The following is a 26,798-nucleotide window of genomic DNA, read 5'->3' as shown; positions in this document are numbered from 1 at the left end:
CAATCATATACTTCTTTTATTAGTCTTACACCCAAAAAATCACAATCACTTCAATTGTATTGAAGTATGAAGTAATAACACGACAAAATGTCAACAAGTTCAAGGGGTATGAATACTTTTGCAAGGCATTCTATATACAGGATGACAGTCATTATTTTCCTTTTGTTTCAACAGATCTTTTTTTTTTTTTTTTAATCTTTGCACATAGACCTGTGATAGACATAAAATGTAAGTGTTTTAAATTAGAGCCTATGACCTACTTGTGATGTCAAGGTTTTTTGTTTATAATTGTATCTGCACCTTTTGTTTTTCAAATAGCTCCCTAACCCACTTGCTGCCACAAAACATTAGCAAAAGATCAATACAAACAAGTGTGACACAGATTGACACGGCACGCTTTGGTAAATCCGGCCCCCTCACAAACTACAGTAAACTTGGTAAACACAAACATGTAAAACATCTGTCGGTAGGTGCTAGGAAATCTGTCAGGAGGTCCCGGTTGCCTTGAAACTTCAATGTTTAACAATGCTCCAAAGTTCCTGCGCTGCGTCGCGGCGCTCTGTCAGACAGATCTCCCAAAGTTTTTTGGCACCTTACCCAACCCCACCTCTCCCACCCCCACCCCACTCATATCTCCTGAATACTCTCAAACACAAACAAACATTGCGCCGCGGTCCTCCAGGGCTCTTTGCAACTTTCATTAGTGACAATGCAAGGCTTGAGTCGGCTCACAGCTCACGCAGCCGAGTCTCTTAGTAAAAGTGCACGCTCCCTCAGAAGTTTTTCTCTTTTTTTCCCCCCTCTCTTTCAAGAACCTCTAGAATAAACCTCATGCAAAGAAGGCAGCTCATGATGCTCTGAAAACTGCCTGACATGACTTTCCCCTCATGGTTTACCTTATAAATATGGAAAGGAGAGTAAAAAGTACAAATTTTTGGAGCAAATAAAAAAAAATAAAATCAACCAAAATGTTCTTTTCTCAAGTCTTACCTCTGCGGAAATAGCAGGAAGGGAATCGTGCAAAGATAACAAAACAAAGCACATAAATTTATATCAGCACACGCGTTTATGCTCCTTCAAAATGTGATGTGTTCATTCTCATAAACAGCATAAGCGAAAGCCTAATTTCATTGTCCTTCTGTGGCTAAAAAGCCAGTGAGATACAATTGAAAATGCAGAGGCGGTCTTCTTTTAAGAGCTTTTTTTTTTTTTTTAAGAAAATATGAACAGTTCTGTGTGCATTTTTTTTTTTTTCCATTTTCGTCAGACCTTAAACCACCATACCAAGAAAGTCTGTGCTGCAGCACTGGAGATTTCAATCTGCCTCCCAGCAGGGTGAAATGTTCCCCAGTGGAATCTGAGGCCCTCGGGTGTTTGGTTCCTTCAGTAGCTCTTATTGACCTGTGCCCTCACTCACCCTCTGTCCATTTGGCTCAGATGGTCTCCAAAGGAAAAAAAAAGTACTAAATAAACTTCTATAAACAAAGAAAGTTTAAATCCCAATGATACATCTCCTGTAAAAAATAATAATAACTGAAGGCTATTTAGCAGAATAGGCTAAGAGACGGTGGAGAAAGGGTGGCTTAAAAGCATAGTTGGTCAATTATGATCTTTAGAAGAGGGCAGATGCACAGACATGTAACCACACACACACATTTGACTTGCCTCATTAAAACCCATCCAGCTCCTGAAACTCAGACATGTGAATGTTTCCCTTGAGGAGTGAGGCAAGCTCATTCTGAGAAAAACAGGAGACTGAACTTTTTCTTTTTTTGTCTTACTTGCTTATAATTACAGAGATTGCTGGAATGCATGACCCCGGAATAAGGCTGAATCCTGGGAGAGTCCACTAGGAGCATCACCGTCTTCAGTCTGTGGTGCCTCCCCGGTTGGATGCCACCCACACTGCGTACGGGTGAGGTCGTTGAGGTGCCTCCAACACCAGAAGAGCCCCCTCCGGAGGCTTCACACTCTGCTCCAATGAGCCAAACTCCTGAGGCTGAGAGAGGGAGAAAGAGAAAAAAAGTAAAGAGTATGAGTGACTGAAAACGCTGGCCTCTGAGTACTGATGCATCTACTCACGGTAAACTGATTAAAAAAAAAAAGAACAAAAATTACATGGAGAGCTAACAATCAGAGGGCTTTAGATTTGGCAAGCAAGGCGTGAGTTCTGCTTTCCAACTTCACCGTTATCCAAATTGTTGCGCAATTAGACTTTGGAGCTAGAAATTATCATATGTATGCAGTCCAAGCAAAATCAGAGTCTGTCTATACTAAGAAATGGTGCAAATAATGAGACATGTCAGGAACAGTTGAGGGTAACAATTTAAAGGACGTCAACAAAAACAGAGAAATATGTAGCGCAAGTGGTCATCGTCCACAGTGACCTTCCAGCTGGAAATCTGCAACTTCCATCTTCCCAAGCCAAGGAGCCCCACGGAGCAAATCCCAAAGCAGGTCATTAGCACAGTGGTGTCACCAGACAGCAGATCCTGGGCCAGAGAGGGAGTGAGAGGGGGGACTCCTGGCACCAAGGCGGCTGCTGTGCGCTTTGACATTCAGGCCTGGCTGATCTATGGGGTTGGGGAGATAGTGCCCTTGCTCTGGGTCTTCATGAGGAGAAGGTCCTGGCAGCTTCCCTTCTGACTTACTCAATCATGAAACTGAGGTCAGAACATGTTGCACTCACATATATCCTTCATGTAACGGTAAGATGTATGGAATGTTAGCTCTACCGTGGTGACAACAGAGTAAGTTGTGTGACTTCAACATGCAATTACCGTTTATTTAGACTAAAACGTAGCAAAAGCATTCATATATCCTGAGGTGTTATTTTTTGTTTTTTTTTTTCCATTTATGTCACCAATTAACCACAAAGTAAGTACAAATGTAAATTTGTGCTATCCATTTGATTTCTGTTCTCTCACAAAATTCAGCAGAGAAAAACCTCAATAATGAAGACAAAAGAACACAGCAAACAGGTAAAGGATTGAAGATGAAGAGAATTTTAAAGCAATTATAAAGTAAAACAATGTCCCAAGCTTTGATTGTCTCATGGAAGACTGTCATAAGGCAATCAAAGCACAGAAATAAAATAGCAACGACTGTAGCACAACTACAAACCTACCATTGACAGGGCCTTTCAGAAAAAAAGTTTGGATAGCATTTATCAGGGGAGCAGCCAACAAGTTTGAAGAAAATATTGAGATCAAGAGCTCAGGGGAGTCTTTTGACCAGACAGCCTTTTTTGGGAACTTAACAAGTCTGGCCTTTGAGGACAAGTGGCAAAAAGAATCTTAAAGAAATTGTTGTTGTTTTCCGTGAGCCATGTAGGAGGCACTACATGGCAAGTAACTTTTTGGTTTGCAAACTAAACAAGACTGGACAATTGCTGTACACAGACAGCCCACGCATATTCATGTCAGAATTAACGAATAACAAACATTTTGTGTTTTTATTAGGTGCAATTTTATTTTATTTTTTTTATTTATTTTTCTTATAAGACGAATAGTTTTGTGTTGGTCTATCAGATAAAATCCTAACAAAACAAATCAGATCAGTACTTGTAGTTCTGATGCGACAAAAATGTGACGACTCCAAGCAGCATGAATACTTTTACAAGACACTACTGTGATCAATAATAAAACACATTCACAAGCTGACTCCTTTTAAGGTACAGAACATGTTTAGATTGTTGATATGTGCATTTAAACCAGCTTAGCATAAGTTTTTTGTTGTTTTTCTAACAATTGTGTAAAGAGTGGTACAGAGTAGTGTCATACTGTGATAAAATTATTCCAGGGGTTTCATGTCCTTCACAAATAGCTTTGACCTCCACAGCCCATATACAGCAAGTGGTGACCACTATAAACATGCCAAGAAAGAGGATCCTCTGGGGACATTAGCGTGCGCCAAGATGAACATAAAAACCTCCCAGAGGAAGATGGACATTTTTCCAGTTGGCACTACCTCACAAGATGAAAGGAACATAGAGCATACCTTTCTTCACTTTAAAATGGCTTTTTTTTTTGTGTTCATTACCGCACTCTCATTAAGAGATCCTCACATTGAGATGAGATCAAATGTGCTCACCACCATATTTGCTGGTACAGTGAGTAACTATGCTGCAACATGTAGCTGTGACACATAGACCCTCATCATACAGAGCATTTTACACAAGGAGCTTGACACCTCAAGACATGTATGCTTATCAGGTTCAGTGGATCTCACATTGAATTTATCACATCGGTGAAGCAGAAACAGTCTATTATCTGTACATTAATGAATAAATATATGAGGAATTTGCAGAGTTCCCAAGAACATTTTTAGGCTTTAACTCCGTATAATAGAGATACGCAAAAGTGTCCGTTGAGTTTGAACTTTGTCATATTTTATCAAATTAGAATCACAAACTTCATTGTGTTTTATTAGAATTAGTCAATGCAAGTCGGTGAATGACTGTGAAGTTAAAGAAAATGTAAATATATGTTCCTACTTTTTTTTTTTTTAGGGCTTTCAATGTATGAAGGCCTTCAAAAAAATTCAATTCAGAAACTTAATCAATAAATAGAGTTCCCTGCGCCATCCCCCTGTGAACTATGTTCGTTATCATGCTATGGAGATACGTTTCTTCAGTATGGATAGTTAGTAGTTAGAGTTAAAGAGACGATGAGTAGAAGTAAACACAGGGCAATACTGGAAGAAATGAGTTAAAGATTCATATCTTCAAGAGACTTGAGGCTGCCAACTGAACACTGAACCTAAATATTCAGCAGTATGGAAAGATTTAGAAGAAAACATGTTTAAATAATAAAAGGCCCAGTCAAATCTCAGACCTAAAAGTGATTTAGAATCTGACTTAAAGGGGAAAAAAAAGATGCAATCTCACTGAGCTTGGAATGTTACAGAAGACTTTGCAAGCTGCAGATGTGCCAAGATTGTAGCAACATCTTTAAAGACTTGAAAATGCCACTGCATTAAAGAGTGAATTCATCTTTAATGAATATTGACTTAAGGGAGCTGCATACAGATTCAACACATGTTTTTTTTTCGTGAGGTTTCTACATGTACAATATGTACAAATTTTGGGTTTATATTTCATCTTATTAAATCTCAATCGAGTGCGTTGACATTTGTGGGGTGAGAAAATGTAAAAAAAAAAAAAAAAAAAAAAAATCAATGAAATTCTGTAAATACTTTTGTAAGGCACTGTAAACATTTAAAACCAAGAGCAGTCAAATCAGTTTATTTAAAATATCCCCATCTGCATTCAGTTGCAAACTGTCAATAACAATTTTGCTGTAAAAATTAAGAGCAACTGTCACCTGCATCCAATTTATGTTAGGGTTGTCTCTGGAAAACAGTCATCTGTGTAGAAAGACTGACGTTGTGTGAAGAAATGTGGACTAGATCGACTCCAAAGGATTAGAAGAACTCCCACTCCCAGGCCATGCAGGCATTATTCATCCTTCCTCCTCCTCACTTCTCTCACCTTCACCGCTGCCACCCATCAACCACCTCTCTCGCTCCCCAATGACTCCCCCCTCCGCCTCTCTTACACTTGCAAAAAACCTCTCCCTGGACTGTGGTGGCGGGAGTTGGGAAAGCGTTAATTAAAGGAAAAGGTCAACACTCTCGGGGGCGGCAGAGGGTGCACACAGGAGGCTCCCATGATAGAACAGCTGCTCGCTGTTTTCTCCCACAGCGTCCACAAGGAAGGCAACCAGCAACTAGAGATGGAGGCCAGGCAACTTGGGACTGCAGGCTGAATCTGGAACCAGGGCATAAAGGATGGAGCTGATTTGACCCTCGCTCTAAAGATGAGGCTGGGAGGCGATTTGACTCACCTGTCCAGAATTTTGGTCTGAGTCTCGGCTATGTGCCGATTAGCCAAGGCCTCTGCTCCCTGCTCTCACATACCCTTATTTAGACAACGAGATGTATGTCAGGTCTGTTTGCAGAGGGGAACAAAGAAATGGCACTAAAAAAGGAACATGTAGAAATGAAAAAAGGAGACGCAAGTCTTGTTGGACACTAAAGAATGGGTCAAAGGGACTTAGCACGCAGAGACGCTGAGACTCTGTGAAGACATCCTGCACAGCTGTTGTCACTGACTGCACCATGTGTGAGGTAGCGTGCTTGAGACATCATTAAATAATGATAAATTATCTCTTCATTTTTCCCAAATACATAGCATTATGTTTTTTTAAGGGACGCTCATGAGGGAAAATGGTTGGCCTAGTTTAGGAGAGTTAGAAAAAAAAAAAAAAAAAGGTGTTTTTGCATCAGCTGGGAATAAATGATAAATGGATCACATTGAGCAGCAATATCTTAAAAATTAATTTGTTAAATCAGGAAAAGAAAACGAGACTAAAATCTAATTATTTCTGTTCTCTGTTACAAAAGAATTCACACACTGAATTCAAAGTATGGTGCCTCACAGTCGCGATATTAAGCCAATATTTTGACATTCAAGAAAATAAAGAAGAAAGAAAACACTGATTGCCACTTTAATTAATTCCAATAAATACTCATGAGCTTTTTAGTCAAACAAAAGGGAGTGTAACACTTTTTCCTTCCTTTAGCCCCCAAACACGCAGACATAATTAAACATCTATCCTCAGAGAAGAAGTGTTCCCAGTGGAAGGTTGTTTGGTTTAAGGATTTGCTCCGTGATTTGACTCACCGGGGACTCTCCATTTGAGTTTCAAGGTTTTATATCTCTAACAAGGCTTTAATTGCCAAGGTAACAGACCACCTGATTAAGCCTGACAATACGTCTGCCTTATTTGTGGAGCAGGAGAGAACGAGTCGAACTCGCCGAAACGAAAGGGTGACAAAAACTGAGGAGGAACATTCAAATTCTGTTTTGAGGGAATTGTGCAATCATGACAAATACATGCGGTTTATTTGGGCAACGAGCTGAGAAGCATATTGTGTGGACATGCACTTCAGCAGACTGAGATCTCCTCAGAAATTCTATTTACTGCACATCGGCTTTAGAGATGCTCTGTAGTTGCAGGAAAGATCCCAATTCTACTGAGAGTGTGGAGGAGGCGGCACTCAAAGCCTGAGGTCCCATGCCATGTGCCCTCCTTATTGTAACGAGTGCATTTCTCTCCTCAAACTCTGACTGGTGAGTATGTCAAGGAAGAAGAGCAGGAGCAGGAGGAAGAGGAGGAGGAGGGGGGTGATATTCTTCAGAGGAGAAGGGGAGCGTCTGGTGGTGGAAAACTCTGTCTTAAAGTCCCATTTCTCCTGTCAGAGGGCTGACACGGAGCATCCAGAGACTCGGGGCCTTTGGTGCTCTGAGTCTGGACACTGGCCTAGATTCACACCCTCTATCCCCCCCTCTACTCATCTCTACCACCCTTCTCCCTTCTGCAACATCTCATCTACAAAATACTCCTCAGCTGCCCCATCTCATCTGTTCTTTATTTTCATCCAGCTTTCAGTGAACTCTTGCCTCCCACTCCAGTCACAAAAAAGTTCTTGTGTGACTTGTTCTTTTCTCTGGCATCCTCATAGTTTCCCTGTAGTTATGAATTAAGAAAGTCTTTCATGTGATCATTGCGTCCCTCATCAATACTGAATTGATTTTCATTATATAGAAAAAGTGAGGTTGACTAACAGGTAGAAACACCTACAAAACCCAAATCACAACAAACAATATAAGTCAAGTTATTGTCTCAGATTATGTATGAAACTGTTTTATTTGGTTGGTTTTTATCGGGTTGATCTGTTAAATATCGCAACATCTATGTAGTACAAGGTGTTAGTGTTTCTGTTACCAATATAACCTGTTTTTCACAGTATTAGAATTAGGTTTTTCAGGCCTACAGTCAAGTAAAATCCTTCATTTGTTTTTAAATGTTGCATGTAACGATCGTAATTTGTGGATGACTACGATTCAATTCTTTTTCATACATATACCTGCACACTTTTTTATTAGAGACCTTTAACAAAGAAGTTGTACAGGTTTTTGAGAAGCTACTGTGTTAATGTTTGCGTCAATGTTAAATGAGGAATTATTGCAGTGAGCAATTTACAGCATTAATACATTATGCATTCCAGACTATAGTTGAATAGTTTTAATAAACTAGATTTATTTTTAAGAGTTATTTAAAGTACATCAAACCTTTGTCCACAGCAAAATCATTCAGGATCAAATCACATGACAAGATGTGTGCAGTGTAAATTTGATTGCTGCTGGTTGAAACATTGTTTCTATATACGTGATTATGTTTATGTATAGTGGTATTTTGAGAATATTAAATCTTTTTATGAAATAAAATACAGCTTTCTGTTTATTCATGACAACTGATTAACAATGCTGCTGACTGAAACCATCTGCTATGCAGTGTTCACAAAACCTACTCAATATAGTTAATGCAAAAGTAATAAGTGATGCTGGAAAAAAATCATTAGATTTCTTTTTAAAGTATATCATATTATGTTTTACTAGCTTATAACTTTAATAATACTGGTGACAAAAAAAAAGTTTACTTGAAGTACTGTATCCATTACATTTGAATTCTGGATTTGACAGAGCAGCTGAGATCGACACCATACATACAATAAAGTTGACTATAGTCAACTTTATTCACTATAGTTGAGAACTGCTGTTTGGGTTTTGAAAAGTTAAGCAACTTAAGTCAGTCAGTTCTCTCTGTCTGTAGCTGATATCCAGTGTATATATTCTCTCTTCTGTGAAGTTTACATGCACTCAGATCTGTCCCCTGAATACAGGCCCGTCCTCATTCGAAGCAGTCCGAACATGACAATATAAATGCACCTCTGTATACAAATGACTTATGTTCACAACCCCCCGAAATAACACTTAAAGCGCCCCTGTCATGTGAACATGTTGTATCTGCCACTTTGTGAAATTCAGCCTGACACAAAGCTTCAACTTTTGCACCTCACATCATGTTGTGAGTGTGTGTGTGTGTGTGTGTGTGTGGGTGTGTGTGTGTGTGTGTGTGTGTGTGCGTGGATGCGTGTGTGGTTATGGAAATTTTCCATGTCAGAGTTGCGCTTTCTCTTTGTTTCTCTCTCTGGCAGGTGTAAATGGTGCAAGTTTCTGTCTTGTTCAACACCCGTGCTATTTTGATGTGTTGGCAATTCCTTTGCCAGACCAATAACTCCCTCACACCAACACTACTCTTTCATGCTGCCTGCTTTATTCTCATTCTTAGGGGAATCCTCCTGAGATACATTGGTGCGCCTCTTAATTTCCCCAGGGATGCATGCAGGAAACATACACTAGTGATTTTCCAGGGATGAAACACAGACAAAACATTAGACCACAATATATCACGACATCTACTGTTGCTGGGTCACATAACCAGTTAAGCGGGTTCCATAACTTGTCATAAGCTGATGTTTTATAATTCTCTTATTTGCTTGTCACTCATTTTAAGTTTGCTCTTTTGTTTTCCGGGCTGGGGGAGAAGAAAGAGGGGAGGTGGTGGAATTATTATCAGCAGCAACACGCAGCCAGTCAGCGAGGCAAAGTGAGGAAGAATCCCAGGAGGCGGTGTGGCCCGGCGGGTTTGGTTTGTACACCCGTCACAGACTTCTGAAGGGGTGACGTGCATCACTGCTCCACTGAGGGAAAGCCTCTGCCATGTTTACTGTCATGTTCCAAGGTATGCTACGTGGCTTCAAACACATCAAACACATCTACAGGAATACTGATTTTGGGAATGCCATGGGGAGCCGCACAAAGGTACACAAACACTCCTGAAAACACACAAGTGTGCCTTAAGCTTTCCAAAGTAACAGAAATAAATACAGTTTTAAAAATTCAGTTTATGATTATAAAACAGTGGTATGTGAATAGAGCTCAGATAGATGAAAATTACTGGATGACAAGATAATGTATTAGACAATTTCTCAGACTTGTAACTAAATCTGAAAATGTCCACTCCTCTCTGCCGTACTATTACTAAAGCTTCAAGTGAAAGCCGTAATACATATAATATGATGTGTAAGGTGAAAATGAAGTCAGTATTTTGATCATTCTAAAAGAACTGACTACAAACTTTTTCTGCTTCAATCAGCATAGCATCACAAAGAGTCTCTACAATATGTGCATGTGTCACAGAGCCAGTCAGAAGAAATTATTATGTACAGTCATAAAAATTTTGGACATGAAGTAGGACAGAGCCACAGCTTTTCAAGTCTTAATTACAGTTAGTCTTTATCTCTTTCAAGCAGAGATGGTAACTAACGTTTGATACTCCAACTCAACTCTCGCTTAAGTTAGAGAACTTAAAGAGCTCAGATCTGAACTATATATTTGAGGCTTGAAAAAATGTAAAAAGTTTTCCAGGTTAGATACGTCTTATCTAACCTGGAAATTCTGGTTATTGAGAAATGTCTTTTTATTAATTAAACTTAATCACAGCTAATATGAGGCTGCTACTGTTCAGTCTGTGCTTGGGTCCAAGTCCTCAAAAATATACTACACACTGTCCATTAACTTTTTAAAAGGTTGAGGTCAGCACAATTCTAGAAGTCTAACGTCAGCCTGCTTTATCCATCCTAAAACCTGCACAGTCAAAAGTAAGTAAAATAAGAACACTCTGCCAGCTGTCAAGCATTATGGTGGCAGCATCATTCTGAGGGTCTGTTATCCTGCCATAACATGGGATTATACAGAAGGATGACAGACTATTCTTTCATTTCAATTCAAAAAAAAAAAAACAGTTGAAACTTTGACAGAATCCATGATCAAGCTCTAAAATGATCACAGATCACCAAAAGCAGGTTTCCAAAGTGTGGGAAAATATCCAGCCAGAAATTTTGCATGATGTTTTTGTTGGCTACAGAAAGTGGGGCGTCATAAAAGGTGAAAAATAAATGTAACCTTGTGCACCCAGTTTTAAAGGTGTTTGAAAATGTTTGTCGTAACATCATCCAATCCCAAATGCAAAGTTCAAATGCAGCGTTAAAAATCAAAAATGTATAGAACATTCATGCCAGTGATGATGAGTGTGTCTGTGTTTGTCGATCGCACCGTACATGGATCAGTTGATATAAACACAAGGTTACTAAAAACATTATTCTTCCAACACAATCAGAAGTCTTTTGGAGTGTGCCATCAAAGAGCCGAGCTTGATTTATGAGGAACAGTTAAGAGCGATTTGACTAGAGAAGGGCTCCCCTCCCGGTTTGCCGTGCACGGTGCCGAGGAAGGCTGAGTTGTTTGCTGTGCCTCTAGGCGTGAGGATGAGGGGAAGCAGCCTGGAGTTCCTGCCTGGCTCAGGGGGAGGTTGGACTGGATTAGACGGCTGACAGCTGGGCCACATCTCTGGAGGCGCGGGGCGAAGAGACCCCCCGTCTGCCTGCCTCTGCACCAAGTGTCAATTTGAGCATGAAGGAAGGATGGAGCGAGCCAAAGAGTAAGTAAGTGAGCAAAGTGGGGCCTCTGGTAGTCCTGGGTGGATTGACATCAGCTGTGCATGGACTGTGCACACCGTTAGGCATCAGGAAACACACTGTTTATTTAGTGGGTTTGGACTTGGGGTGCACAACGGAACACGGACACAAGACAAAGTACTCCTTTAAGGTTGCAGCTTTTGACCTCTCTAGTTGAAGCAGCAGCGCTTATAGTCAAACACCGCATGGTATCAGGAATATAAAGCAGCCTTAGTTATTTGGATTTAAAATATATCCTTTGCTATTAGCGGAAGCATTTATTAATCAAAGCATAATCTCCTTTCCACTAAATCAAAGCCTCTCAATGATGCAGAAATGACAATGAAATGAACTCCCCTCAGGTGGTATCCTGTACAATTATGTGCAATCAAGATTAAAAACTACTTCAAAATCAAGCTCACTTCTTATTTATCCGTATTTTCAGTCCTGCAATATTTCATTAAATCTTACCGCCACCAGAGTTTGCATTATTCCATAAGCTTGAATTTCAACATTTGCCCCAACTTTCAGAAGATAGTTTGATAAATTACTTGATTGCTGGATGCACAACCAATGGCATAATTTACCTCAGCATCTCACTGTTAATATGAAGAATGTTCCAGGGCCATATGAGGATTCTTCACCATAATCGGTCTTCTCTAATCTTCAGAGACTGCTTTGTGTTTTTTCTGCAACCGAATCTTGGCGATCATCGGCACGTGGGATGAGGGCTGCAGTCTACTTTATTAGCCGGTGATGTTCTAATGTGATTTATTTTTATAAATGAGAGTAAGATGGGAACACAAGTGGGGGTGGAGGCCAGTATGCAAATGCGGACCCTCATTAAACACCACCAACACCACACAACATTATCCCCAGCACCTCGGATTGTTTGTGCGCATTAACGAGGTGGAACCGAGTCAGCTAACTAATGACAGTGTAATGATCACAGCGTTTATGATAAAGTCATCAGAAGGCTTGACACTTATGTATTTGATGTATTATGGGGGCCTTCTGCCTCCCTAAGACTGTTGCGGACCTCAGCTTGCTCCTCGTGGCTTCATCTACGTTCGAAACTCGTAAGTCATTAAAATGTTACATATAAAATTGTCAGCAGTGACCCTTAGTGACTGCATACAGCTCATTACGTTAACTTCTGAGGCAAAAACTTTGTACATTCAGTCTAATGGAGATACAAAAATATACAGAATTGTAATCCGTTATGGACTTTTTGTTACAGTTCATGGAATCAAAATTACACAGAAAAATATGTGCTTTTATATACAAATGCTTACATAAAATGTCACAATTAAATATTTATTATTTGTATTTTTTCTGATATTTTGGGGGAAATAATATCAGAAAATGTAGTATTTCTCATCTCAGTTGAGTCTGCCTCTCAAAGTGCTAATTGCTGTTGCTGAACAGAATTTTTTAGACCCACTTACCCATTAATTAAAACTCTTAAATAATGTGAGTTAAAACAGCATTTAACTTTCCCTCTGGAATATTTTTTTTTAATTGAATTGAAAAGGATTTGCTTTATTTTGACCCCTCCAGATTTTGTACTTTTCTTCTGGTATTACGAGGAGTCATCTGTCTTTAAAGGTTTTATTCTGAACATGCCACAATTTTTACTGTCTAATTTGTCCATTTTGTGCCTGTTTGGCATCTTATGATTTTAATGATTTTTCTGAAATCAACTGATGGCGTACTGCAAGGAACAGCAACCCTCGCACAAACAGTTTTGTGATCACTGATGTGTAAAGGAATCAGAACTCCAATCAATGGATATAGACAGTACACAAAGCCTACAGAAAATAAGCAAAAGTTCATGAGATTTTAACACTTTNAAGAAAACACTGATTGCCACTTTAATTAATTCCAATAAATACTCATGAGCTTTTTAGTCAAACAAAAGGGAGTGTAACACTTTTTCCTTCCTTTAGCCCCCAAACACGCAGACATAATTAAACATCTATCCTCAGAGAAGAAGTGTTCCCAGTGGAAGGTTGTTTGGTTTAAGGATTTGCTCCGTGATTTGACTCACCGGGGACTCTCCATTTGAGTTTCAAGGTTTTATATCTCTAACAAGGCTTTAATTGCCAAGGTAACAGACCACCTGATTAAGCCTGACAATACGTCTGCCTTATTTGTGGAGCAGGAGAGAACGAGTCGAACTCGCCGAAACGAAAGGGTGACAAAAACTGAGGAGGAACATTCAAATTCTGTTTTGAGGGAATTGTGCATTCATGACAAATACATGCGGTTTATTTGGGCAACGAGCTGAGAAGCATATTGTGTGGACATGCACTTCAGCAGACTGAGATCTCCTCAGAAATTCTATTTACTGCACATCAGCTTTAGAGATGCTCTGTAGTTGCAGGAAAGATCCCAATTCTACTGAGAGTGTGGAGGAGGCGGCACTCAAAGCCTGAGGTCCCATGCCATGTGCCCTCCTTATTGTAACGAGTGCATTTCTCTCCTCAAACTCTGACTGGTGAGTATGTCAAGGAAGAAGAGCAGGAGCAGGAGGAAGAGGAGGAGGAGGGGGGTGATATTCTTCAGAGGAGAAGGGGAGCGTCTGGTGGTGGAAAACTCTGTCTTAAAGTCCCATTTCTCCTGTCAGAGGGCTGACACGGAGCATCCAGAGACTCGGGGCCTTTGGTGCTCTGAGTCTGGACACTGGCCTAGATTCACACCCCCTAGCCCCCTTCTACTCATCTCCACCACCCTTCTCCCTTCTGCAACATCTCATCTACAAAATACTCCTCAGCTGCCCCATCTCATCTGTTCTTTATTTTCATCCAGCTTTCAGTGAACTCTTGCCTCCCACTCCAGTCACAAAAAAGTTCTTGTGTGACTTGTTCTTTTCTCTGGCATCCTCATAGTTTCCCTGTAGTTATGAATTAAGAAAGTCTTTCATGTGATCATTGCGTCCCTCATCAATACTGAATTGATTTTCATTATATAGAAAAAGTTAAGTTGACTAACAGGTAGAAACACCTACAAAACCCAAATCACAACAAACAATATAAGTCAAGTTATTGTCTCAGATTATGTATGAAACTGTTTTATTTGGTTGGTTTTTATAGGGTTGATCTGTTAAATATCGCAACATCTATGTAGTACAAGGTGTTAGTGTTTCTGTTACCAATATAACCTGTTTTTCACAGTATTAGAATTAGGTTTTTCAGGCCTACAGTCAAGTAAAATCCTTCATTTGTTTTTAAATGTTGCATGTAACGATCGTAATTTGTGGATGACTACGATTCAATTCTTTTTCATACATATACGTGCACACTTTTTTGTTAGAGACCTTTAACAAAGAAGTTGTACAGGTTTTTGAGAAGCTACTGTGTTAATGTTTGCGTCAATGTTAAATGAGGAATTATTGCAGTGAGCAATTTACAGCATCAATACATTATGCATTCCAGACTATAGTTGAATATTTTTAATAAACTAGATTTATTTTTAAGAGTTATTTAAAGTACATCAAACCTTTGTCCACAGCAAAATCATTCAGGATCAAATCACATGACAAGATGTGTGCAGTGTAAATTTGATTGCTGCTGGTTGAAACATTGTTTCTATATATGTGATTATGTTTATATATAGTGGTATTTTGAGAATATTAAATCTTTTTATGAAATAAAATATAGCTTTCTGTGTATCCATGACAACTGATTAACAATGCTGCTGACTGAAACCATCTGCTATGCAGTGTTCACAAAACCTACTCAATATAGTTAATGCAAAAGTAATAAGTGATGCTGGAAAAAAATCATTAGATTTCTTTTTAAAGTATATCATATTATGTTTTACTAGCTTATAACTTTAATAATACTGGTGACAAAAAAAAAGTTTACTTGAAGTACTGTATCCATTACATTTGAATTCTGGATTTGACAGAGCAGCTGAGATCGACACCATACATACAATAAAGTTGACTATAGTCAACTTTATTCACTATAGTTGAGAACTGCTGTTTGGGTTTTGAAAAGTTAAGCAACTTAAGTCAGTCAGTTCTCTCTGTCTGTAGCTGATATCCAGTGTATATATTCTCTCTTCTGTGAAGTTTACATGCACTCAGATCTGTCCCCTGAATACAGGCCCGTCCTCATTCGAAGCAGTCCGAACATGACAATATAAATGCACCTCTGTATACAAATGACTTATGTTCACAACCCCCCGAAATAACACTTAAAGCGCCCCTGTCATGTGAACATGTTGTATCTGCCACTTTGTGAAATTCAGCCTGACACAAAGCTTCAACTTTTGCACCTCACATCATGTTGTGAGTGTGTGTGTGTGTGTGTGTGTGTGGGTGTGTGTGTGTGTGTGTGTGTGTGTGCGTGGATGCGTGTGTGGTTATGGAAATTTTCCATGTCAGAGTTGCGCTTTCTCTTTGTTTCTCTCTCTGGCAGGTGTAAATGGTGCAAGTTTCTGTCTTGTTCAACACCCGTGCTATTTTGATGTGTTGGCAATTCCTTTGCCAGACCAATAACTCCCTCACACCAACACTACTCTTTCATGCTGCCTGCTTTATTCTCATTCTTAGGGGAATCCTCCTGAGATACATTGGTGCGCCTCTTAATTTCCCCAGGGATGCATGCAGGAAACATACACTAGTGATTTTCCAGGGATGAAACACAGACAAAACATTAGACCACAATATATCACGACATCTACTGTTGCTGGGTCACATAACCAGTTAAGCGGGTTCCATAACTTGTCATAAGCTGATGTTTTATAATTCTCTTATTTGCTTGTCACTCATTTTAAGTTTGCTCTTTTGTTTTCCGGGCTGGGGGAGAAGAAAGAGGGGAGGTGGTGGAATTATTATCAGCAGCAACACGCAGCCAGTCAGCGAGGCAAAGTGAGGAAGAATCCCAGGAGGCGGTGTGGCCCGGCGGGTTTGGTTTGTACACCCGTCACAGACTTCTGAAGGGGTGACGTGCATCACTGCTCCACTGAGGGAAAGCCTCTGCCATGTTTACTGTCATGTTCCAAGGTATGCTACGTGGCTTCAAACACATCAAACACATCTACAGGAATACTGATTTTGGGAATGCCATGGGGAGCCGCACAAAGGTACACAAACACTCCTGAAAACACACAAGTGTGCCTTAAGCTTTCCAAAGTAACAGAAATAAATACAGTTTTAAAAATTCAGTTTATGATTATAAAACAGTGGTATGTGAATAGAGCTCAGATAGATGAAAATTACTGGATGACAAGATAATGTATTAGACAATTTCTCAGACTTGTAACTAAATCTGAAAATGTCCACTCCTCTCTGCCGTACTATTACTAAAGCTTCAAGTGAAAGCCGTAATACATATAATATGATGTGTAAGGTGAAAATGAAGTCAGTATTTTGATCATTCTAAAAGAACTGACTACAAACTTTTTCTGCTTCAATCAGCATAGCATCACAAAGAGTCTCTACAATATGTGCATGTGTCACAGAGCCAGTCAGAAGAAATTATTATGTACAGTCATAAAAATTTTGGACATGAAGTAGGACAGAGCCACAGCTTTTCAAGTCTTAATTACAGTTAGTCTTTATCTCTTTCAAGCAGAGATGGTAACTAACGTTTGATACTCCAACTCAACTCTCGCTTAAGTTAGAGAACTTAAAGAGCTCAGATCTGAACTATATATTTGAGGCTTGAAAAAATGTAAAAAGTTTTCCAGGTTAGATACGTCTTATCTAACCTGGAAATTCTGGTTATTGAGAAATGTCTTTTTATTAATTAAACTTAATCACAGCTAATATGAGGCTGCTACTGTTCAGTCTGTGCTTGGGTCCAAGTCCTCAAAAATATACTACACACTGTCCATTAACTTTTTAAAAGGTTGAGGTCAGCACAATTCTAGAAGTCTAACGTCAGCCTGCTTTATCCATCCTAAAACCTGCACAGTCAAAAGTAAGTAAAATAAGAACACTCTGCCAGCTGTCAAGCATTATGGTGGCAGCATCATTCTGAGGGTCTGTTATCCTGCCATAACATGGGATTATACAGAAGGATGACAGACTATTCTTTCATTTCAATTCAAAAAAAAAAAAACAGTTGAAACTTTGACAGAATCCATGATCAAGCTCTAAAATGATCACAGATCACCAAAAGCAGGTTTCCAAAGTGTGGGAAAATATCCAGCCAGAAATTTTGCATGATGTTTTTGTTGGCTACAGAAAGTGGGGCGTCATAAAAGGTGAAAAATAAATGTAACCTTGTGCACCCAGTTTTAAAGGTGTTTGAAAATGTTTGTCGTAACATCATCCAATCCCAAATGCAAAGTTCAAATGCAGCGTTAAAAATCAAAAATGTATAGAACATTCATGCCAGTGATGATGAGTGTGTCTGTGTTTGTCGATCGCACCGTACATGGATCAGTTGATATAAACACAAGGTTACTAAAAACATTATTCTTCCAACACAATCAGAAGTCTTTTGGAGTGTGCCATCAAAGAGCCGAGCTTGATTTATGAGGAACAGTTAAGAGCGATTTGACTAGAGAAGGGCTCCCCTCCCGGTTTGCCGTGCACGGTGCCGAGGAAGGCTGAGTTGTTTGCTGTGCCTCTAGGCGTGAGGATGAGGGGAAGCAGCCTGGAGTTCCTGCCTGGCTCAGGGGGAGGTTGGACTGGATTAGACGGCTGACAGCTGGGCCACATCTCTGGAGGCGCGGGGCGAAGAGACCCCCCGTCTGCCTGCCTCTGCACCAAGTGTCAATTTGAGCATGAAGGAAGGATGGAGCGAGCCAAAGAGTAAGTAAGTGAGCAAAGTGGGGCCTCTGGTAGTCCTGGGTGGATTGACATCAGCTGTGCATGGACTGTGCACACCGTTAGGCATCAGGAAACACACTGTTTATTTAGTGGGTTTGGACTTGGGGTGCACAACGGAACACGGACACAAGACAAAGTACTCCTTTAAGGTTGCAGCTTTTGACCTCTCTAGTTGAAGCGGCAGCGCTTATAGTCAAACACCGCATGGTATCAGGAATATAAAGCAGCCTTAGTTATTTGGATTTAAAATATATCCTTTGCTATTAGCGGAAGCATTTATTAATCACAGCATAATCTCCTTTCCACTAAATCAAAGCCTCTCAATGATGCAGAAATGACAATGAAATGAACTCCCCTCAGGTGGTATCCTGTACAATTATGTGCAATCAAGATTAAAAACTACTTCAAAATCAAGCTCACTTCTTATTTATCCGTATTTTCAGTCCTGCAATATTTCATTAAATCTTACCGCCACCAGAGCTTGCATTATTCCATAAGCTTGAATTTCAACATTTGCCCCAACTTTCAGAAGATAGTGTGATAAATTACTTGATTGCTGGATGCACAACCAATGGCATAATTTACCTCAGCATCTCACTGTTAATATGAAGAATGTTCCAGGGCCATATGAGGATTCTTCACCATAATCGGTCTTCTCTAATCTTCAGAGACTGCTTTGTGTTTTTTCTGCAACCGAATCTTGGCGATCATCGGCACGTGGGATGAGGGCTGCAGTCTACTTTATTAGCCGGTGATGTTCTAATGTGATTTATTTTTATAAATGAGAGTAAGATGGGAATGCAAGTGGGGGTGGAGGCCAGTATGCAAATGCGGACCCTCATTAAACACCACCAACACCACACAACATTATCCCCAGCACCTCGGATTGTTTGTGCGCATTAACGAGGTGGAACCGAGTCAGCTAACTAATGACAGTGTAATGATCACAGCGTTTATGATAAAGTCATCAGAAGGCTTGACACTTATGTATTTGATGTATTATGGGGGCCTTCTGCCTCCCTAAGACTGTTGCGGACCTCAGCTTGCTCCTCGTGGCTTCATCTACTTTCGAAACTCGTAAGTCATTAAAATGTTACATATAAAATTGTCAGCAGTGACCCTTAGTGACTGCATACAGCTCATTACGTTAACTTCTGAGGCAAAAACTTTGTACATTCAGTCTAATGGAGATACAAAAATATACAGAATTGTAATCCGTTATGGACTTTTTGTTACAGTTCATGGAATCAAAATTACACAGAAAAATATGTGCTTTTATATACAAATGCTTACATAAAATGTCACAATTAAATATTTATTATTTGTATTTTTTCTGATATTTTGGGGGAAATAATATCAGAAAATGTAGTATTTCTCATCTCAGTTGAGTCTGCCTCTCAAAGTGCTAATTGCTGTTGCTGAACAGAATTTTTTAGACCCACTAACCCATTAATTACAACTCTTAAATAATGTGAGTTAAAACAGCATTTAACTTTCCCTCTGGAATATTTTTTTTAATTGAATTGAAAAGGATTTGCTTTATTTTGACCCCTCCAGATTTTGTACTTTTCTTCTGGTATTACGAGGAGTCATCTGTCTTTAAAGGTTTTATTCTGAACATGCCACAATTTTTACTGTCTAATTTGTCCATTTTGTGCCTGTTTGGCATCTTATGATTTTAATGATTTTTCTGAAATCAACTGATGGCGTACTGCAAGGAACAGTAACCCTCGTACAAACAGTTTTGTGATCACTGATGTGTAAAGGAATCAGAACTCCAATCAATGGATGTAGACAGTACACAAAGCCTACAGAAAATAAGCAAAAGTTCATGAGATTTTAACACTTTGTGAATAATCATCTATGTAAAAAAACGAACATACCTAACTAACTTATAACTTTGAACTAAGTTCAAATGTAAAAACATGGTTTGTTTCCAAATATTAAACATAAGTAAAAAACTGGTCAAATGGAAACACCTAGTTAAAGTTTGGGAGTATAAATTGATGAAGGGGCAAACTGACAAAGTGCTATTCTATATTAAATCTAAATTGAGATTCAATCTTTCTTCCCGTCTTACATTCCCCAGATAAATTTCTGCCCTGTGCTCAAAGTGACTTTTATAAGGCTGAACCTCATTTGGCCTTGAAAAAACAGTGTAATATTTATTAAACCTTATTCCATGCTCAAAAAAAAAAAAAAACCTAAAGCCTCTTTGGTACTTCTGTATTAGTTACTAGAACCACAGAATTATGGCAGCATAAAAACAATGCCATAACTCGTACATGAACGAGTTAAACCTGGATTTAAATATTTAACACGGATTAGCATTCTTTTAAAGGCATTTTGAGAATATTTATGTTTTTTGTTAGAACTATAACAAAAAAGGTGTCTTTTCTCAAAAAAAAATTAGATTTTTATTTCACCCCCCCCCCTCTCCCTAGTTCTCCCTGTTGTCTAGTCCCATTAGCTGGATGTATCATTACCACCCCACTGGATTCAGCACAAAATGTTGTTTTAAATCTCAGAGGATGAATCTCACATCTTGCACCACCATGTGTTTAAAACATTTCTTAGATTGCTTTGTGTTGTATGTGCGGGAATTTGCAAAAATGACCACGCAAGTCACTGCAGCAGTTTTATTTTTGTTCCTTCAAACTTTCTTATGATGTCGGGATGAAGTTCTCTGGGGATTATCATGAGCCCATTTCTGCATGGAGATATTTATCTTTATGGCGATTGCAAGAATGAGCAGATTAACCCCATAACTAGCAGACATCTTATAGCTGATCTGAGCATCATTAGTCCACATTAATAACCCATGGAAGTGCAAATGGGCTTTTTTATCATCTTAATTACATGACATTGGAGCTTTTTATCTAAAGATGACTCTTTAAAGATGAGACCAGCCACGTGACTTCAAGGTGCTTGTTTTTTGTTTTGTTTTTTTTGTGCGCACTTCTGAGATAGAAACAAAATAGTACTAAAGTTTTGTGCATGTAGACACACAGACACAAGTCATCCAAACTAAAAAGGCTGCCACTGCCCATTAGAGAGATGGATTGACAGCAGTGCAGAATAAATCTTTGTGGCACTGAGTCAGAAATATAAATAGAGCACCTAAGATAGATTTGTCTCCGGTGTTGATGAAGTTACCTTTGGGGGGTTAGAGCTCTACCTTTTTAGTAATGAGGACAACAGCTAACAGTTTGGTCTCCTAATGAGAAATGATGCTTTTGGAGGTGTGATAGAAAAACAATGTTGCAGAATAACACCTCTGTTTTGTGTTATCTGAGTCTGAACAAAAATAAGCAGATTGGAATTGAAAGAATCAGCCCCACCTTGTGGCTTTGATGTACACACACACTTCTTTAAACAACAAAAAAGAGGGATTTGGTATATAAGAACTGTGGGTGTGCACGTTTTCATTTAGCATAACAGGACAGATTGTCATTGAATTTTTTTTTTTTAGATTCTTTCAGAAATTTAGCTAATAAACTTTCAAAAACTGATTAAAATGAACATGCATTTAACTGAAAGATGAAGTGCGGCCTTGCCCATGAAAATGTCCTTTGTATTCCCAACAAAGATAAGAAAGTACACCGATAATGCAAAAAAAAAAATATTCTAATTAAATCAACAAATGATGTTGGAATCAGGTAGGAGCAAGAGGGGAGGAGCTTTCTGTTACCCATTTTATCATCCAAGTGAGCCGTGTACTAATTATGCTATAGCACCCAGTCAGAGCCCACATGAGACTGATAACACAGCTCTGCCCAGGGTTTCTGTGATTGCACTCTCTTGCTCCCTTTCCACCATCTTATTGGACAAGGCTGCGCTGCTGATATTCATGCAGTAATAGGATGCATGAAGACATAAAACAAAGACAAAGGTGGTAATCCATTTCGTTCCCCTCCTTTTGTTCTCCTTTTAACCCAAGTTCGAGAACTGGCATCCCATTAGAGCTCTATTGCTAATCAATGTGCGGCATTATAGGTTGTATAAATCACAGTCTGACACCTGCTCTATGAGTCGTTAACAGAGAGGTCACCAGGGAAGAATAAAGGGAGCAAACATGCAGACAAACTGAACGACATGCCTCCACCTCAAATTGAGCTATTGATACAGGAACATTAATACGGAGCTGATCAGCTGAAATTTTTTTTATTTAAACTAGAAGGCCAAACCTTCAAATGACCACATTTCCCCTTTGCTAAAGCAAATATGTGTATTTTTTTTTTTCTAAAAGCACAATCAAAATCACCCCAATTCCAGATAATGCTTCATAATCTTGACTTAAATAATTATTTGCAATTTAGCAAACAACCCGCCAACCACCGGAGGTGTTTTTCAAATTTCAGACAGCAAGAAGAGAGAGTGGTTCCTGTGAAAATTTTTAATTGAGGATGTAGTCATTCTGCCTGAAAAGGCATGCAGGAAAGTGCACACGCAGGCATTTGTAACCTGAGCGCAGTTACAGAGGGGGGACCATCTGAAGACTTGCAGCGCCTTTGATGTTTTCTGAATACGGGCATAATGCATGTGTAATTAATAAGCCATTTGCATATGATGAACTAGGGCACTTAGTCAATGTTCTCGGGATACAAATACCTGAGGAAAACAATAACAACTGAGAACATTAAAAAAAGGGATTCTTTGCAAAAAAAGACAAATCTTTGGCCCACTTTGGATTAGAGATACATTAGCCACTAATTATGTCCTAATTGCCAATATTTTAGCAGGTGTTTGTACTTATCCAGTGGTAATGCCCTCCTGGAACAAACTCATTAGGGTTATTCTCAGGTGGATCCCAGCAGTCCTTTGTGATTATGAGGGGAGATGGACTCATGGTCAAAAACATTGATATTAATGAGGCAATTGAAGAGGACAGTGTTCATAAAAAACAACAGCAATACTACAAATAATAATAACAATAACAATAAATACAAGTAATTATTTAAAAAAAAAAAGAAAAAGAAATATGCAGAAAGAGATGCCGTCCTGGGCACAAGGAATTATAAGTATTACAATTATGATACAGGCACTTTTGACGAGATACTTTTTTTGCAAGAGCCCCTTTCAGAGAGGGATATTAATGTTTTGGTCAAATATTGCCAAAGCAATCAGAGACTCTGAGAAGTAGAATTTTCTAACTAATCAAACAGGAAATGTAACCCTGTTCTTGATTAAATATTGAACTTAGGAGTTTCAGATATCCTTTTTCATAGGCCTGCTGGCATTTGGCAACAGGGGAGAATCAAACTCCCATAAGTCCCTGGAGATGGTCCACTCCAGAAAGGAGCTGAGCCAGCAAGTCAAATTGTAGACATGTCACAGCGGGAAAGGGAATGAACAAAAAAATAATGCATCATGTGCCAGTGCTCTTCATATCAGAAATTATGGCGACAGTGTAAATAATGCTATGGAATGCAGAGTTGATGCATGCCTGTTTTCCATTACATATTGAGAATGTTTTTATTAGTGAAACACATTTTAAGTCTAGATAGCACTGCTATGTTGTGCCAGTAAATCTACAGTAATTGATAGTACTTAAAGGAATAAATCACATTCATGATTGTTTCCTTCTATAAGACTTATTTGTCATGTTTAAGCCACATTTTTGGCTCACCAAGAGTGTCAGTTGTACGTTTACCGTCAGCCAAAAATTAGTCAGTGGGAGGCCCCAAGACATTTGAATACAAATGTCGATATTCCATATGAAATCAAAGCAAATTTAGAAATATTTCAAACTGTAATTTCTAAAACTAACCTTAAAAAGCCGTCTTGTTTCTTCATCTTCAGAAATATGCGCTCCATTCTGTCGGTCTATGGCATGAAATCCAACAACATTCAATCAGGTTTGTGGTTAAACAGTGTACAATTTAAGGCGGTAAAAAATAAACCCACCATTATTTACTGCTATTGCATCAACAATGATATTTAAAGCAACACATCCTGTGAGTTTACTGCTGCTGTATTTTACAAAGCCACCACAAATTCATACACATCAGAGTAACAGTGCTAGTCAGAACTGGAGAGAAAATTACATCTACCTTAAATTGACCTTTTCTAACATAAATTTTTTTCAGTCAGATATTCCTGACTCTAGCAAATCACAGGCAAAGTAGACTCACTTTTTAAACCATTAAGTATGGGCTCCCGTCCTACCCACTGCCTCTTGGACCACATTTCTATGAAATTCCTTCTCCACATTGGGTAAAAAGTCACATATAAATTATATGAACTTGCATTTGAGTTGGAGATTTTACTATCAATATCAGTTTTAGGGTTTTTCTGCTGCAAGAAGCACTTTGGTTCAGGGAACTCTGGGAAGTGGGAACATTCTGAGCAAGAGGGTGAGTGGGATGCAGGAATAGATGAATTATTGAACGTGACAAGAGAGGAGAGGTTTACTGTGAATTAGAGTGAATGGAGACCAGGGATGAATAATCTGGATAATCTGGAGTGTCAGTCCATATGGAGGTTTGGAGTAGGTGAGGGGAGGGAGAGCATAGTTGGCTTCCATCTTGGTGGAACAATGAGAGCAATGGAGGCTTGAAGAAGGAGGAATGGTGAAAGCGTTGGAGGGTGGATAGGTTTGTTAGGAAGATGAAGGTGAAGAAGCACACCTACTTAACTCCTCCCTCCAGTGAAGACCTGCAGCTCCAAGATTAGCTGCACCTTTTAGTCAAGTCCTGGAACTCCAGAGCAAGGGAATAAATCACCACACAAGCAAAACACCCTGGACTCCTGACATCACCCACCTGAACGGCTGCCAGCAGGTGTCTCAGAGGATCCAGAAGGAAGCGAGGACTGATAGTCCTGAATAAGTATTTTGCCTAAAATGAAAAGGTGGGACACCCAAGAAAGATCCTCAAGGCCATAGCTCTCCCAGTCAATGAGATCTTTCCATCCACAACCTTGTCAACAGGAATCCACAATCAGTCACACTGAATAAGTTTGCCTACCAAAGTCACAGGTGGATGAATGAGGTTCAAAAGAACAACACAAGGTGCTGGAACGGACAATATCGTTCTGTGAGACTTAAAAGTTTGCACAGGTTATCAAGGAGGCAGTTTTTAAAGGTCCCAAATGTCAGGACCACTGTAACAGTGATATGCATAATTTGAAGATTGGTAAAAGGGGATTCAGCAGTGGCAACCGAAGCGCTGCTTTTAACATTCAGCTTGCTTCCCATTTATTTGCTAACCAGCAAACCTTTTACAGTGTACAATATTAATGTTTTGCATTAACTTTGTTTTGTAAACCTTGTTTCTTTTACTCACAAGTAATAATTGACTTCACACATTACCATCCTTCACTTAGATTAAGACAACTAAGGTGTAGTGTATTAAAAAGGAAAAATCAACTGTTTTTAAAGATTTACTGCATTTAGCCGTATATTAACTGGTATGAACATCAAAATTTCACACCAATTTTAACTTAATAATGATCAAAAATAGAATTACAAGAATATCGAGAATTTAACATGGCATTAACTTCTGGCAACTTTAACTTCTGAATTCCCACGCTTCGTAAACAAGGAATATTTTCTCTACGTTTAACTTCAGCTAGACTCACTTTCCTCTCAGGCTCTAAGCTACTTTATGAGACAATAAGCAATATGCACTGAATATTATTCAAACAAAAGCAAAACAAAAAAAACCTAAAACCCGAAGATAGTAAGATATCACAGTCTTTCATTTAACCCAGTGAGACTTCCCTCGCGCGGGTTGGCATCCTGCCAATCTAAACCTTGACCGGTCAAACTTACAAATTAGCACAAATGTGCACAGGAAACGTAACACAGTGCTATCGACTGATCAAATAAGATGACAACATCGTACAGAGTCGTTTTGGTGTGTTTACCATGTACTAACCTGAAAAACAGTAAAACAGGATCCAGCAATATCGACCTAAGCACTGCCTTTAGCATTGAGGCAAAAAGGAAGTCTGCCCAAAAAACAACCCAGAAGCAACGCACCCCAAACAAAGGTTCCCCCTTGCCACTACTGCTCCCATCTCAACCTCATGAAAATAATGCATGCAGGCAGATTTAACATGCCAAAATTCAAACAAAGCATAATTTGTTCATTTTTGGAAAAAAACAAAAAATTAAAAAAATATTTTAAAATAATGAAACAACCAAAATAATGTGACATTTTTTAGGTGCACTACAGAGTGACAAATTGTGGTACCGATTATGAAGTCATTAAGGACTGATGAACATGGGGGAGAGGTTTGTGAAGACAGAGTTGTATGGGATATAATGAGAAGAGAGACAGACTTTTAGTCTGAAGTGTAATGCAGAGCAGGGTTTGTTTTCTGGTCAGCGATTCTGTGATTATTTTCTGTGGTGTGATGAAGTGATAAAGTAGTGCTGGACAAGATGTCCAGCACTACTGGCGGATGTGATGACGGACAAAGGTGACAGAGATATCCTTTTCATCTGATGGTAGTAGATGGTGACCAAGTGAGACTTGAAAAGGGGATTGATTCTTAGGTATACATCTACTTCAGGGTTTTTAGGCACAGTCCAAATTAAAGTAAAGGGTTTTCAAAATTATCTTTTTTCTCTTCTCTC

The 26,798-nt window shown here is 39.1% G+C and overlaps 1 long non-coding RNA gene across 1 annotated transcript; it reads right to left on the bottom strand.

Annotated features, from left to right (window-relative positions):
• LOC103143018 (uncharacterized) lies at window positions 1–26,213 on the bottom strand. The gene is made up of 3 exons (XR_476741.1): window positions 26,095–26,213; window positions 23,985–24,040; window positions 1–1,999 (listed from the first exon to the last, which is right to left on the bottom strand). It is a non-coding gene; the product is annotated as an uncharacterized LOC103143018 (long non-coding RNA).
• Between the last annotated feature and the right edge of the window lie 585 nt (window positions 26,214–26,798).

This window comes from Poecilia formosa, unplaced genomic scaffold, assembly GCF_000485575.1.
Source record: "Poecilia formosa unplaced genomic scaffold, Poecilia_formosa-5.1.2 Scaffold104, whole genome shotgun sequence".
In the NCBI taxonomy this organism is placed as follows: Eukaryota; Metazoa; Chordata; class Actinopteri; order Cyprinodontiformes; family Poeciliidae; genus Poecilia; species Poecilia formosa.
The sequence above is the reverse complement of the archived record's forward strand: the minus strand, read 5'-3'. Positions and strand labels throughout refer to the sequence as shown.